Source organism: Ursus americanus, chromosome 1, assembly GCF_024610735.1.
Source record: "Ursus americanus isolate L20-20 chromosome 1, mUrsAme1.1.p, whole genome shotgun sequence".
In the NCBI taxonomy this organism is placed as follows: Eukaryota; Metazoa; Chordata; class Mammalia; order Carnivora; family Ursidae; genus Ursus; species Ursus americanus.
Window position 1 is genome coordinate 54119690 of NC_142127.1, and position 15675 is coordinate 54135364.

The window sequence follows — 15675 nt, forward strand, 5'->3', positions numbered from 1 at the left end:
ACTGGATGCACTGCTGAATGTCTGGTTCTCAGATCACCCTATGAAGGTATGGGCCAAACACTTTCTCATTATCAGCTCGACACCTTTTTCATCTAGCTTGCAAAAACCTAACTACTAGAACACAGGCCACTAAACTGGAAATCAACTACAACCTAACTAACATAGTAATAAAGCTACTACGACAATAATAAAAACCAATGTGCTTCACATTCGAATGGTGCCTCCCAAGTTAAAAGACTTTCACAAACATCATCTTACTTGAAGATGTAACCTTGCCTCACAGCCCTACCGTGAAGCACGTGACTTTCTCCCCATATCACAGATGAGAAAACTGAGCTCTGGAAGCATAGGTGACTACCTCAGGGCCATATAACTCACAAGTGGAGTCAGTACTCCAAGTTCATGTCCTCACATCAGCTCCTGTACCCCTTCTGCTATAATTTGATGATTTTCACCAGGACTGAAATCAACAGCAAAGCAATCAAGTAGAGGTTTAATTCTCCCATTTGAACTCAACTCAAACACAGTTCAACGAATGTTTACTCATTCTCAGCTCTCTACCTGCGCATGGCATCACCACAAACATCTCTCAACAATCATGACCCTCGTGGCATTCAACTGTCTAGACTCCTGTTTTATTAAAACAAAATACATTATGCAAAACAGTTATAAAAACTGAGGGTATTGAAGGTTTAGCATTAACAAACTAATGTGCTGAACACACATACACATAGTTACAACGATTAAATATAGATAACTCACTTGGAAATAGCGTCCAAGTCTAAATAACAGCCCTTAGTAGGTCACGGTGACCTTCCTGGCCCTTGGGACAGTTTCTACCTGTGCCAGGAAATGCCTAATGAATTAGAGAATCCAAACATTTTTAGAATCTAAAATGAATTTTAATCAAAAAGGTAGGACTTCAGAGAACTTTTATTAAATTCCCAAACTGCCTAATATTTGCAATTAATAAATGCCAGTGGGCATTTAAAGAGCACTGGACTAGGAGTCTAGAGACATAGGTTCTAGACCCAACTATCCTGCGGTAGCCAGGAAACCATCATGAAGCCCCTAACTTCCCAGGGCTCGATTCTCTCATCTGTCCATCCACTGCTGGACTGTGCTGTGGGAGACACTTACAGCTTCATGTTCTGTGATTTGAGTGCCCATCCCTGGAGGAGCTCCTTCCTGGTCCATGAACTAAAACTAACGATCGCCTCAAGCAAGCAAGACTGTAAGACTGTGAGAAAAAGAGAATGTGCAATCACCAAAACAAACAAGCCCTGACTTCGGAGACCAAGCTACACCAAATAACAGCAAACAGTAGTAACTTGGAGGCTCACTGCACCCAAAAGGGCGTTCTGTTCTACATGATACTTGGGATATGTGAAAATTGTGAATTTTCATCAACACCCATGTGCAGAAATTTCCAAAGCAAACATTCTTTGGAAATAAAAGCTGCAGTCCTAGATGTCATCATCTTCCCTGGGCTGTGAGTCACTCAGGTGACCGCATTCTGTATGGGCCCCCACAGGGGGCTTAAGAAATCTTAATTTGCCCAAAGATGCTAATCAAGCCTAGAGGCTTAGAGTCCTGAGCTTGCTGATGTGCTGCTTTGTTTTAAATCAGACCGCCTACTTGGTGTGAGGCTGATCTGTTATTAAATCCCCTTTTGTTCTGCGTGTACACCCATCAATCTTATCTTACAAATCAAATAGAGAAGGGATAGCATGTTTATAATTAAACCTTGTAAGCTGTTTCCAAATATCTAGTCAGTTGCCCTATACAAGTGCACCCATAAATATCCTTTAGTTATAAAGTGAAGCTTATCTTAATGGTATTTATAATCTCTTTTGCAGTAAAACAATGGCCTGTAATGTCTTCTGGTTTTAATATAATTTAGACTATGGAATTTGCTTTGAGTTAGAGTATTATTCTGATTATCTTGATTGTATCCAAGACAGGATAGTTTTATCTAAGATGAAGGAAAGAATCACTTATCACCAATGCCAGCTAACTTCAAAAATTCTGAACTCATAAATACATTATGTTTGTGTTACTAGTCTGGAAGTCAGTCAGAGACTGTTAACTGTCCCCCAGTTATTCATCTGCTCCTTCTCCCTTTTAGAAACAGGATGCCCTCCAGGCACAGAGCCACCCAGGTAAAGACCAGCTCTCAGCCTCCCTTGCAGCTAGGTGTGGCCACGTGACTAAGTTCTTATAAACAGGTCAGGAGCAGAAGTGATATGTGCAACTTCCAGCTCTTGGCATTTTAATAAGTCTGAATATGCACTCTTCTCTCTCCCCTTCCCATTGCTAGAATGTGGACATGATGCCAGCTTCAAACAAGGACACGTGAGCAATACCTTGGGGAACAGGAGTCCGATGAAGCTGGACCCCTGCCTTGCTCTAGGCTATTGGAGGAAACAGAGATTGGCATCTATCCTAAGAACTGCATTTTGTTACACCCCTTTAGTAAATATTCAAAGATAGAAATATTAATGTAACCTTTTACTGTACAGCCCCCTTTCCTACAGGAAATCATACTTTGCCATGCATTCTTCTTACTGTGTGGAAATTCAAAATTCAAAAAAATAAACATTATATGTACACAGTACAGCATAGTGTAGTATTTCAAAGTGAAGGTTCTGATGTCAGGCCCCAGGATTCAAATATTGGCCACTTCCTAAGTTTTATGTAACTTTGGGGAAATTACTCATTCTTTCTAAAGTCAGTTTCAACATCTACAAATGTGATGGTGATAATGCCTACCTCATAGAGTTTTAGTAAGAATTAAGATAATGCATATCAAGAATATGATAAGTACTCAGTAGGTGTTAGTTCTTATGACAATGATAATGTTATTGTTACATTTTAGTAGCAAATTTAAATAGCCATATGGGACAAAAAGTATTGTGGAGTATAGCTTCAATTCATCCAGACTCAGATAAACCAAACCAAAATGGATGATGCAAAATTGAAAAACCTTGTTTTTTTACTCACTGCCTTCGTCGTTTTTATCCCCAAAGAAGCACCTCCCCCCCATAGTTCTTGCTTGTTTCTAAACTGTGAGCCAAGCAAGAATGGATATGTTCTCATCAACACATAAGTTCACCTACGTATTTTTATTTAGAGCCTTTGTTTAGGGAACCCCAGGCACTACATTATAGGTAAGAAAGGTATTTGGTGGTGCCTCTTACTAAATTTATATTGCAACTCATTTTGTCACTGGTCCTTCATTCTGCCCTGTTATTCGTCACCATGCTTTGTCGTCAAACTCCCCAGTCCCTCTTGGACACTTGGCTTGAGGCACAGAAACACATACTAGCTGTTCAGGAACTCAGCATATGAGAAGTGGAAAGACTCAAAGAGGGCAGAGACGGAAGCCGTATAATGACCAAACACAGAACACTCCGGCCCTGGGGCCTGGGGAAGTTTGGAGGTGAGTGGGGCAAGAGGAAAGAGACAGTGTTGGCAATAATGGAAACCAGTTATTATAAGATCCAGGACATGTATATTTTAGATGTGTGGGTTGTTGATGACAGTGGTAAAAATGAGGGAAGATAAACACTACAGGGTATTTGAGCGAATATTAGTATAGAAACCAATTACAGATCCTAGAGTAATGAAACCAGAGGAGAAAACCCTGATTGCAGAGTTTTAGAAATCATAAAGTGTAAAAAAATGAGGCGTTAATGGGAATGCTGCTGCTGAGGCTGACACCTTTGACGATGAGCACCCCGTCCAGCTCCTCCCTCCGTGAGCCGGCCCACCGGCCGCAGTGAGGCTCCCCTCCAGCCAGAGTCCATTAAACGAACAGAAACATCTAATCCAAGATAGGCCCATCAGAGGCTTCCTCTAGAATATATTAATCATTTACTCAACTGTTGTTTTCCACTTCTGGCTATAATATAGCAGACTTGTACCTAACCAACCCTCTTGCCAAGAACCACCAGATGAGTTAAAATACCAAACCAAAAAAATTAAATGAGCAACCAAGGTAGCAAGACCTGAGAGCTAAGATCCTAAAAAAAGGAAAGGAAAGCACACACAGATTAGCCTGACATTTGGCAACACTTTTGTCCTTGAGGCATTTTAAAGAGTGACCGAGAGACTGGAAAGCTGAAAAGAGCTTTTTGCTTTCAGTTTTCTGCTACTAAGACCAAAAAAAAAAAAAAAAAAAGTCAGGTTCAGGGCTGACCAAGGTAAGAGTCCTAGAGACACCCTGAAACTTTCCACTGGACTCGCTGGAGGGCTATACCCTAAGAATAAGGGCTTATTAGTACCGGGGGAGGTCACTGAGAAAGCGTGACTACCACTTGTCCCCTGAGCTAGACCTGGGCAATCAGAGGCTCCTTACCGCCCCCACCCTGGTCCTTGGAATGTGTGCTCTGCTGCCTTCCCCACTCCCAGAAGCTGCCCCAAGAATACAGCTTTGAGACAGCAATGTAGTGTTGAGACCATCTGGATGGTATACATGACTGAATCCCGTTAAGGCCTCTACATAACCTTCTCAGAGTTGGCCGGCAGGTGTGGAGACGCACTCCTCTTGTGGCCACCCGAGACAAGCCTCATAAGTTCCCTTATTCATTAAACCCCCCACCTACCAATCTGGAGTGGTCTGTGTCTTTCTTCCACCTCTCCCTGCCCTCGGCATTAGGGGGCTGATTTCGGGTTATACCCGGGAAGCTTCCGAGGAGGTTGCGAATCAGCAACTAGAAATAAACAATCTCTGCAAAGGCTGAAACACAAATTTGAATTAGCTCAATCTCAGATTGGATTAAAGTAATTAGCCTCTATCCTAATAGCTTTGTCCAAGCATCAGCAGCAAAATTATATCCTCTCTGGGCGGTGATAATATCATCCAGAACTTCAAATGATCTCTACGTTTTTCATGTACCACATTCAGCACTCAATAGAAGCCCATTTAAGCAACCCAAGAGATGAAAATATAGGACACAACAGAAACAAAACTCAGGAGATCCACCTATTGGGGTTATCATTTCCTCACCAGTTCACTGCCTACCTACCGCACGTCATGAAGTTTGCTAGGCAATGAGAATATACCGAGGAGCAGACAGTTCCAACTCCTGCCTGCGTGGAGCTTTAATCTGTGGGGACAGATCAACAACAATCCCTCAGTTGAAGGGGAGGAATAAAAAGTCAGTGAGAGTCCATTAGATGGTGATAGGCAGGAAACTGTGACATCACAGCAGGTGGTGGCCAGACCCCTTGCCCGTGTAAATTTTAAAGGAGCAAAATGTAAGAATCTTGCAAAGAAAGCTTGTCTACCACGGAAAGAATGGAGTCTATTTACAGAAGAAAAGAACAGAAGCAAAAACATCTAGGCCCAAAGAGAGAACCAGAAAGGTCAAGGGTAGCTTCCTGATGGCTTTCCAATTCCCATAAAGCCCAGTCTACATTTTCCATAACAGGGTTCCATGAGATTAACACTACACCATCTTCATCAGCACTACTTTGACTTGAGCTTCCTAAAGTGAATTTCTGTTCCTTGCAACAAACAGGTTATCTGACGAACATGAAGCCATTTATGTGACCTAGAGACAGATTATGACACTAACTGCCATGTTGCAAAAAAGGGAAGAGAAATCAATTCAACATGTTGGCTTAACTTGTTATGAATTTCAACCAGTTACACAAAAAAAATCCAACTTATGCATGATCAAACTTACCCAGGGTAGTCGTATGCTGAGAACGTAAGACAACACGAAGGGAGGGCAGGTGCCCAGCAGTTGCGCTTCTGTCCCCAACATAAAGTTCCAAATAAGTCAAGTTACCTTCCAGACAAGTGAAAATCTAAATGCAGTATTCAAACAAGTTTTATGATGTTCCATTCACAAAACATACACCCAACATTTTTAGCCATGTAGCTGGTCTTTTTCTAAAAGTATTTTATTGTGTTTTATCTGTGCAAATCCCTGTCTTTGGCCTCTCCTCCTGCCAGTATGGCTCCAGTTAGAGCGCCCTTCTGTCCAAGTCATATATATTCAAAGTGGTCCAGAAAGAGAGTGCTACGCAGAGGCAGACAGAGCAAGGGCACATAAAGGAATGGAATGCACTGGGGAGATGTCCAGGAAGGTGGAATGGTACTTGGGGTTCAGCAAAACAAAACCAAAAACCAATTTTAAAGCAATATAACTAAAGGATACTGGGCATATTTGAATTCCAAGAGCCAGAACTTCAGTACTCTTTTGAGACCTTGACCAAATATCCTCTGGTGATGGTAATTATATTTTCTTTTCACTCATTTTGGCTTGTTTGCAAGTAGTTTAGATTATGTTCATTTACAGGTTCGTGTTATTTATGCCTATTTCCAGGTTCATCTGTACATCTACACATACACCCACAAACACCTACGGTTTATGAATTTCAATCACGCACTTTAAAAAAGAAATAAATGTTTTCTGCTGGTGAATTCAGCATAGCACAGCTTAGAATTTCACTCATAGAAATGTCAGGTCCTTCTTCCCTCATCCAAATACACAAAAATGAAACAAAAGAAACGTGCCTCACTAAGTAAAATGAGCTAAAATTAGCAAGCAGCAAAGATGATGCCAGTTGCCCGGGGCAACAAATGGTTGATGGATGGAATAATTAAGATCGACAGTAAACTAATCTCTGTTCCTTTATTGAAAACGAAGTCCCCTGAATCAATTAGCCTTGTCATGGATACCTTTTATAAAACAACTATGACATCCCAACCACTTCCCTTTGTTTATGGATTTGCCTATCCTTCAGTAAGTGCAAAAACTAATTTCAAAAGCACCAAGAGATAATAATGGAAGATTCCGATACATTAGGCACTGCACAAACAAATACAGCCACAGTCCTTGAAAAATATAAATATCACAAAGTAGGCCCAGAAGACCTCATGCACTTACTCCAAGGCACAATATCCTCAAAGTTATGCTGCTAAAAAGCCTAAAAGCCATTCTTTTGCAGGCCAAGCATGTACCTGTCAGACTAGAGATTTAGCTCTATTGTGAGGCCAACCCTCACAAGTGATGGAATTCGGAGAGCAAAAGGTGTCAAGAGGAAACTGCCGGCACCTACACAGTCACTTTGGGGGCAAGAAACAAGACAAGAAGCTGAAAGAAAGGACAGTGTTTGGGGATGGGCGCAGGGGCAGGGCGGTGGTTGTGCTCACATTCTATACCAAACAGATCAACGTGCAGCTACTGCAGGCACTACCCTGAAGTTAGGGAATAAACTGAAATTATCGGAGAAGGCCAAGAACGGCACTCCAATCTCTAGTGCTTCCGTGACCTGAATTTAAGCAATGGCTGCTACAGTCACTTGAGAAGCTGAGGGATTCTACCGTCAATCGAAGGTCTTGGGGCAGAGGATTATGACTTAAGCATAAAACCCTTCTTGAGTTATTTTTATAGAAAATTCTGCTCGTTTTATTTGTCTCCCCTCCTGCTTCTTTTTCAGTAGACCCAAAGAAAGTCGGTTAATGTTTCTTTGATAATGTGGGCTCCTGCAGTGCTTTGGAAGTAGTACTTATAAATACCCTGGTTGGATACATTTGGGAAATACGGGTTTAAACAGAGTTTAAGGGATTTCTTTACAACAGAACATTTCAGGACATTTAATGTGAGTATCTGAATGGAGAATAGAGTTGGAAAGTGACACAGTGTGCATAATGTTTCCAAAACTTTTTGGGCACAGAATCGGTTTTTTTCCCACAAACATGTCGTGGAACTATTTATGCCACAAAATACACTCCTAGAATTTGTATTTGAGCACATAAACGTAAATATGAAAGGTGCACAATAGGCAGAATAGATATGACCTAAGGATATATCTTGTAAACCACCCATTAGAAATGTATATGCCACTGTTACTTTAATAAAGAGAAGAAAGAGTTTGGAGTTATCCAATAAAGTAATTTGCTTTTTTCCCATAGAACAAATATCAAAAATTAAAGCTTGGCAGAAAAATAAATGAAATGAAATGAAAGCTTGGCAACTTAGGGTATCTAATTACCTGATTACTTTTTAAAATAAGACTGTACGATAACCGTAATAACACTGGCCAAGTTTTTATGTGGAAATACGTGTGCTGTACGTGTGTATACCGCAATTTTTCATCATGGAATTTTATCACACTGCTCTACGATGAAAACGTGACAGCTTTAGCATTAAAGCGAAAACCAAGTGGTCCTGACTTGCCCCCAAAAGTTGGCATCTGTCACAAATGCGCTAACCCAGGGCAAATGTAAAACATTATTATTTTCGAAGCAAAAATATACACAGCAAATCACAAGAGTTGGATAAAGTAGTGTGGGGCCATTTCACTTCCCAACAGAGAATAATAAAAAGGAAGAATAGATTTTGCCTCATTGTAAAAAACAACCCTTAAAATCATCAGTAATGGAAGTAGATTGTTTCACTTTATTTTTTAAAGAAACACCTATTTTATGCAGATTTAAAAAGCGATATAAGCTCACTGTGGGAAGCTTGGAAATCACTGGACATTATTAATAGACACAAGACTAAAATGGACTCCTAAGCTTGCCACCAATCCTGGGCATTTTGGTGTATGTCCTTTAATACCCATTGTTTCACAGTTTAGGTCACACAGTGTATACTGACATCCTACTTGTTTCCTTCATTTACTGATGATCTGTGCATTTTCCCATGCCTTCAGAACTCTTTGAAAACATATTCGAAATGGCTGTCTATGATTTCCAAGCCTTTGGAAAGATACCGAAATAGGGGGCTCTGTTTCCCTCCTCTCCTAAGACCTCACCTTGGAGAAACCTTACTGGCTACACAGCCAGGATCCTGCTGTTGGTAACAGGCTTTGAAAGCCATACTACTGAATATCCACTGCACACAACAAGCATTTTCTTCTACAGAGTCAATTTCAAGGCCCAAAGCTGCATTCTCCTCTCAAATGCAAATGTAAAATATACCCTTAGGCCTAAAACACTATTTGCTTTTGCCAACTCACCAAATGCAGGAATCATCCGTACAGTGGCTCAAGATAGATATGGCTGAAGCTCCCTTCTGAGCACTGTGATATTACGGACCCTCGATGCCACAGGAAGCACAGCCCGAGAAATCTGTGAATCACAGGGTAGAGTTTTACTACCTGTAAGTGTGTGAGTCTCTGGCCGTTTAAAGTCCCTCTTTGTAAATAAACATGTCCAGTGGTGAAAAGAAAACAAGTTTGCTTATATTTTTCCTGTGATTATGGGTCCCATCAGAAGTAATACAAAAATTCTGTTATCAGTATGGCGGGGGGAGGGAAACTTCCACCAACCACTCAAAATGCCATCCGTTAACTAGGAGGAGGCCATCTGTTGCAGAGAGAGGGCAGTTCAAGTTGAGCAGGCACTCCTCCTTCCTGGTGGGCTGCGGCTAGAGAACTCCAAACACCTTTTCCTGGGGTCAGGAAGAGCCATCAGTAGGAAATAACTTTGAATCACTACCCGTGTGGGCTGGATATGAACCAGCCCCCTTAGAACGGCCGATCTGGACAGAACAGCACTAAACTCCAGGCCCTGCCAGCCTCCCACAGCCAGGCTGCTGACACTTTTATTTGCTGGCATTTACAATGTTGCAGCAGCTCAGCCCTGCTCATGTGGCTGCTTCCAACACCGCACTTAGGCAAGGACTTTTGAGAGGAAAGCAAAAGGATGCTTCTCTAGGGTAAGAGGCCTCCACCAGTCCTGTTCACACAAAGGGGAACTGCATTGTCTCAAAAGCAAACGCTTGGGATTGGTTAGTCTCCTAGTGTTTTCTACTACACAATGTGATTACTTGTCTCTCTCTCTCTCTCTCTCTCACACACACACACACACACACCTGTTAAGATATTTATCGTTATTTTTTCCTACTACTTATAATGAAGAAAAGCAATTTGCCATTTAAAACCACAGCTGCCTCCTAAGGAAAATGGCCATGTTAAAGGGAGGATAAGCATCTGCTAAAGCTGGAGACGGCCCAGTCATTGCACTGAGCTTTCTGCATATAAAAACAGGTGTAGATCCAGTTTGGAAGTCCAACTGAAGCAGTAGAGCTTAAGTGTGCTGCAAAAGAGACAGTGGGAAGAACTGGGCATTTCCGGCCGCCACTGTGCAGAGAAGTGTGGAAAAGCACAGGCACAGGAGAGAAGAGAGGCTGGCAAGACAGCCACAGGCCAGAGCACTCAGCTAGGGAGTGCACCGGGAAGAAATCCTCACGGTGGGTGGATTACAGGACTTGGCCCAATAGTAATGCCATCATTTATCCGCTGTGATATAACCTTGGGACCTGCAAACCTTAAGCGCAAATTATGCTAAATATAACAGCCTTGTTTACGTAAATGAGCAGGAGAGTTAAAACTTACCGAGATCTGGGACACCTGTGTAGTGCGGTGTGACTCCTGGCTTCTGAATCGGTCGTGATCTCAGCCCCACGAGTTCGGCCGTGACTTCTCGCCTCGCGAGATACGGCCCCGAGAGCTCCAGCCCCTCACGCGATTGGCTCTGCTCTCAGCAGCAGTAGGCTTGAGATTCTCTCTCCCTCTCCGTCTGCCTGACCGGCTCATGGCTCTTGCGCACTTGAGCGCGCGCCCTCTCTCCCCCACCAAAATAAATAAATAAATCTTCAAAAAAAAAAAAAAAAAAAGCTTACTGTGACCTACTATGTCTTAAACTCTGTAGGTTACAAGTACAAATTGAATCCTTACAAGGTATCATGAGGTAGGTGCTATTATAATCATAATCCTTCCCAGTCTACAAGTGAGGAAACAGAAGTTAACACGCCAGTAAATGGCAAAGGTGGGATTTGTTGTTGCTGTTGTTTTATCAACCCCATAGTTTCATTTGTAAAGAACAAAACACGAAAAGACATATTTAAATGTACTCCAAAACCTTTAAAACCCCCATCGGTTTCTCTGATATGTATGTTAAAATGCTTGATATCACAATACTCTTTAAAGTTTACATTATGTTCAGACGAGGGGAAAAATCCAATTCTGATGCATTGTTAACAATACAAAGAAACACAATATAAATGCAGAATTGGGGGCACCTGGGTGGATCAGCCGTTAAGTGTCTGCCTTCAGCTCAGGTCATAATCCCAGGGTCCTGGGATCAAGCCCCCCATCAGGCTCCCTGCTCCGTGGGAAGCCTGCTTCTTCCTCTCACACTCCCCTTGCTTGTGTTCCCTTTCTCACTGTCTCTCTCTGTCAAATAACTAAAATCTTTAAAAATAAATAAAATTAAAATAAATGCAGAAATGTTCATTTTTTAAAAAACTACACAGGGTAATTTATACACAGTTCAGGTGTAACATGAGGATTTTTTTTTTTTTTATGTTTAACACCCTCATTTGATTGACAACAGGAACCCCTGATTGTATCTCTCTACTGTCAATAAGATTTGGTTTGGAATAGACTGGAATAGACACACACAAATACATTTAGGAAATTGGATCAAGCATGATTCCCTCCCACATAACTCAAGAATGCCCTGGATGCCTTCAAATGAAAAGAAACTTTTTGATATATTTTCTTCACTCTGGTTCAATGTGATACATTTCTGGAGGTAATCTTTATTCTGTCCTTGAGAGGATGATCAGCTCAAGGAAGATCTGGGAGGAACTTAGATGATGGAGTTTCAGGGCCATATGTTTAACCACTGCACTATATGAAACTAGGGACAAAAGGAAATTGGGGCTGGAAGTGATAAGCCCCTAGAAATAGTCAAAATGCCTTAGATAAGGGCATTGGGCCAGTCTTCCCCAGATCTTACTGGGCAGGATGATCACAGCCGATGTCTGAGTTACACACTCTTCCTTTCATGTTGATTCATTGATTCAACACAAATATAACAAACCTCGTACAAGGTGCTAAGCAATGCATTTCACCTGAAGAAAACTATGAACAAGGCAGCCTGGCTCTTGTCCCCACAGAGTTGACAAGTTAAAGGAGAAAAAGAAAGATGGTCATTCCATGGCAATCAACATAATATAAGCTTGCTATAAGAGAAGTATAACATGCTTTGAATATACAGGAGGGGCTCCTAACCCAGACTTGGATGGCCGGACACGGCTTCTTGGAAAAAAAGTCTAAGTCCTAAAATCTTAATCGGAGTTATCCAAGAAGAGAGAGGACAAAGAGAAATCCAGCAAAAGAATCAGCATGTGCAAAAACCCACAAGCAAGATAGGCCATAGTCTGGTAGAGCTGGAACCATTCAGGAGAAAAAAGAAAAGAAATGTACTTGGATATTTAAAATGGATCTGGATCGACATGCCAGATAAAGAAGTTACACTTTATGGGGCCCCTGGTTGGCTCAGTTGGTTAAACGTCCAACTCGATTTTTGCTCAGGTCATAATCTCAGGGTTGTGAGAACGAGCCCCACATTGGGCTCTGTGCTGGGTGTGGAGCCTGCTTAAGATTCTCTCTCTCCGGGGCGCCTGGGAGGCTCAGTCAATTAAGAGTCTGCCTTCAGCTCAGGTCATGATCCCAGCGTCCTGGGATCGAGTCCCACATCAGGGTTCCTTGCTTGGCAGGGAGCCTGCTTCTCCCTCTGCCTGTTACTCCCCCTGCTTGTGAGCTCTTTCTCTCTCTCTCTGACAAATCATAAATAAAATCTTTCAAAAAAAAAAAAAAAGATTCTCTCTCCCTCTCCCTCTACCCATCCTCCCCCAAAAGATAAAAAAATTAAACTAAATTAATTAATTTAAATTTTTTTAAAACCCTGAAACAAATAATACATTACATGTTAATTTAAAAAATAAAAAAAAAATTTAAAAAGAAAAAGAAAAGAAAAAAAAAAGAAGGAAGTTACACTTTATCACAAAGCCAATGAAAATGATTATTATGTTTTAGGTAAAAGAAGGATATGATTTATTCATTCAATAAATATTTATTGAACACCTAGTATGCGCCAGCCATTGCTCTGGATGCTCAAGGTAAATTGGTGAACAAATCAAAGATCCAGGGATGCCTGGGTGGCTCCGTCGGTTGAACGTCTGCCTTCAGCTCGGGTCATGATCCAGGGTCCTGGGATTGAGTCCCTCATCAGGCTCATTGCTCGGCAGGGAGCCTGCTTCTCCCTCTGCCTGCCACTCCCCCTGCTTGTACTCTCTCCCTCTCTCTTTCCCTCTCACTCTCTCTCTCGAAATAAATAAATAAAATCTGAAAAAAAATCAAAGATTCAGGCCTTATATGGGGGTGGAGGGTAGGCAGACAATTAATACTAAACATAAAAAGTAAATTATGCAGAATGTTAGAAGGGGATAGAACACTTCAAAACAAAACAAAACAAACAAACAAACAAAAAGCCATGCAGGGTACAACAGATTGGAGTGGGAGTGGGGGAAGGGAGCATGGCCAGATGCAATTTCAGAGTTGTCAAGGATAGGCCTATTATGGGCAATAGCCAGCAAAAACTTGCAGGATCTTATTGCCGGTCACTCTGCAACTCACAATCAACATATGTAAACAGATTATTAGACATTCAAAACAAAACTTAGGGCTTTTTCACGTTTGCTCAATGTCCACAGTCTTGCTTACCTAACTCAGAGTCATAGTCCCATTTTCATCCAGAAATATAAAATTACTTTATACTTTAGAATCTAGAAATTAACCAAAACCCAGAAATAAACTGAAATTTAGCCCAAACCTCAAGTATTTTCATAAGCTACTAATATCATATGTACCCCTTGGATATCTTTAACTACTTGAAACTTTCTATACCACTTATGCCTTATGTCCATCTCTTTTTAAAAGTGCAGCAGATTAAAAATATTTGATTTACATCTCTTTTTCCTACGGCCACCCCAAAGACTTGCTTCCCACTGGAAGACAAAAGCAACCATATTTGGTCATTTTGGTTTCTGTCCTCTCTTTTTTTCTTTTCTGAGTTTATAATTGTCAGGAACAGCTGTGTGCATTGCCAATGCCTTCCCCAAAACTAACAGGGCTCTAGCATACAAAACATCTATTCTGCTTCTAAATTTGTTTTTAATTATATTACAAGATGGAAAAAGAAATGCCTTAGCTGTTAACACTGGCTCGGTGGGGCCAACAGTAGACATAGAGCAGACACAAGGAAATACTTCAAAAAATTTTTTTAAGTTTGCCATGATTTAATAGCAGATATTCCTGGCTTTGAGTGAACTCTGCAATATCCCAGTGCGACAGGATAAATGATCGTCTACCACTATTAATTTTAGGTCATAATGTCTGAAATGCCGCTTCAAAAATAAATGCAGTATTTTCACTTTATTTGGTCAGGTAAATACTAAACTATTTTGTCATAATAACTTTACAACACTGTGTTTCACCTTGTCTTGCCTTGACTGCTGAAGGTAATAGGGACCGTTTTATTATGTCCATAAATTGAGTCAATTGACTTATCCTTATATCCTGTTTCCTGAACTTAACGAGAGATTCTGCATCATTAGGAAAACACACCATCCTGCAGCAGGATCAAAAGCAAAGGAAGCCTGATAATAAGTCATTTTGATTTCAGGGAATGTTCACCAGGCAAACTTTCAATATTCTGGCAGAAGTAAAACAAATAACTGGCTTTGCGAAGCATGGTGTGCTCAGAGCTGTACTTATACTGGAAACATCCCAGAAGGGTCCACATATAGGAAAAAAAAATAGTGGATACGGAGTGGCACCTGTCATGAATCTGTAGATTTAGGTGGTTTAACATATCTATCAAACAGCACAAATCAAAATACTAAATATTTTTACAAGGAAACTTTTAAAAAGATTTTTACAGTCATCATTCTTAACATTCAGACTAACAATCACAATCATATTCTTGGATTAGATCGTACTGTGAGAAATAAATGGTGAAGCCGAGGTATTCCTTGTGGCTTGTGAATTCTGAAAGCTGTGAATTCAGAATTCTGAATTCTGAAATAACAAACAAATAACAATTTGTTATTGTTGTTGTTGCTTTACAGGGCCTGGGACATAGCTCAGTAAACAGTTGTGTTGTGACGCTGCATTAACCAAGACAATGGCCAAGGTGATAATGTCCTCCACACTGCATTCAAAGGAGGATCAGGACCCAACCCCCAAATACTGATGGTAGAGACGATGAGCGATAATGATTTTAAATAATTTCTATCATAGACTGAACCTCTGCACTGTACTGAGCACTCCTCATAGATTACTTCCTTTGATCTTCACAACATTTCTATGAGTTAGGTACTATTATTACCATCATCATACAGGTGAGTAAACGTAATGTGCTGAAGTTCACACAGCTGTCAGGTGGCATCTGCTTCCAAAGCCTGAGCTTTTGGAATTCAGGGTCCAAATCTTAGAGGCTAACATGGAGAGGAGGCTCCCCTGCCAGCAGAAACAGCCACAGGAGCCTGGTAAGAGATAAGCAAAGACCCTACAAGTACCAAAGAAGAGCCCAAGACAATGGGCAAGGTTGAGCTGAGCAGGCAAATTTCTTGTGTAAGTGAACTTAGCTTGTTAGAGACCACACCCCCACCGGATATATTTTGGACCTACTACTGCCCCTTCCACCTGCTAAGACCACAAGAGAACTGTTCTGCAAGAACCTAAGGACTTCCTCCTCATTACCTTACAGAATGCCCAGATTCTCCCTGGGATCTCTAGATCAAAGAATTTGAAGATCTCCAGCTTCATAATAACAAACACCACCAGAGTAACTACTCCCTG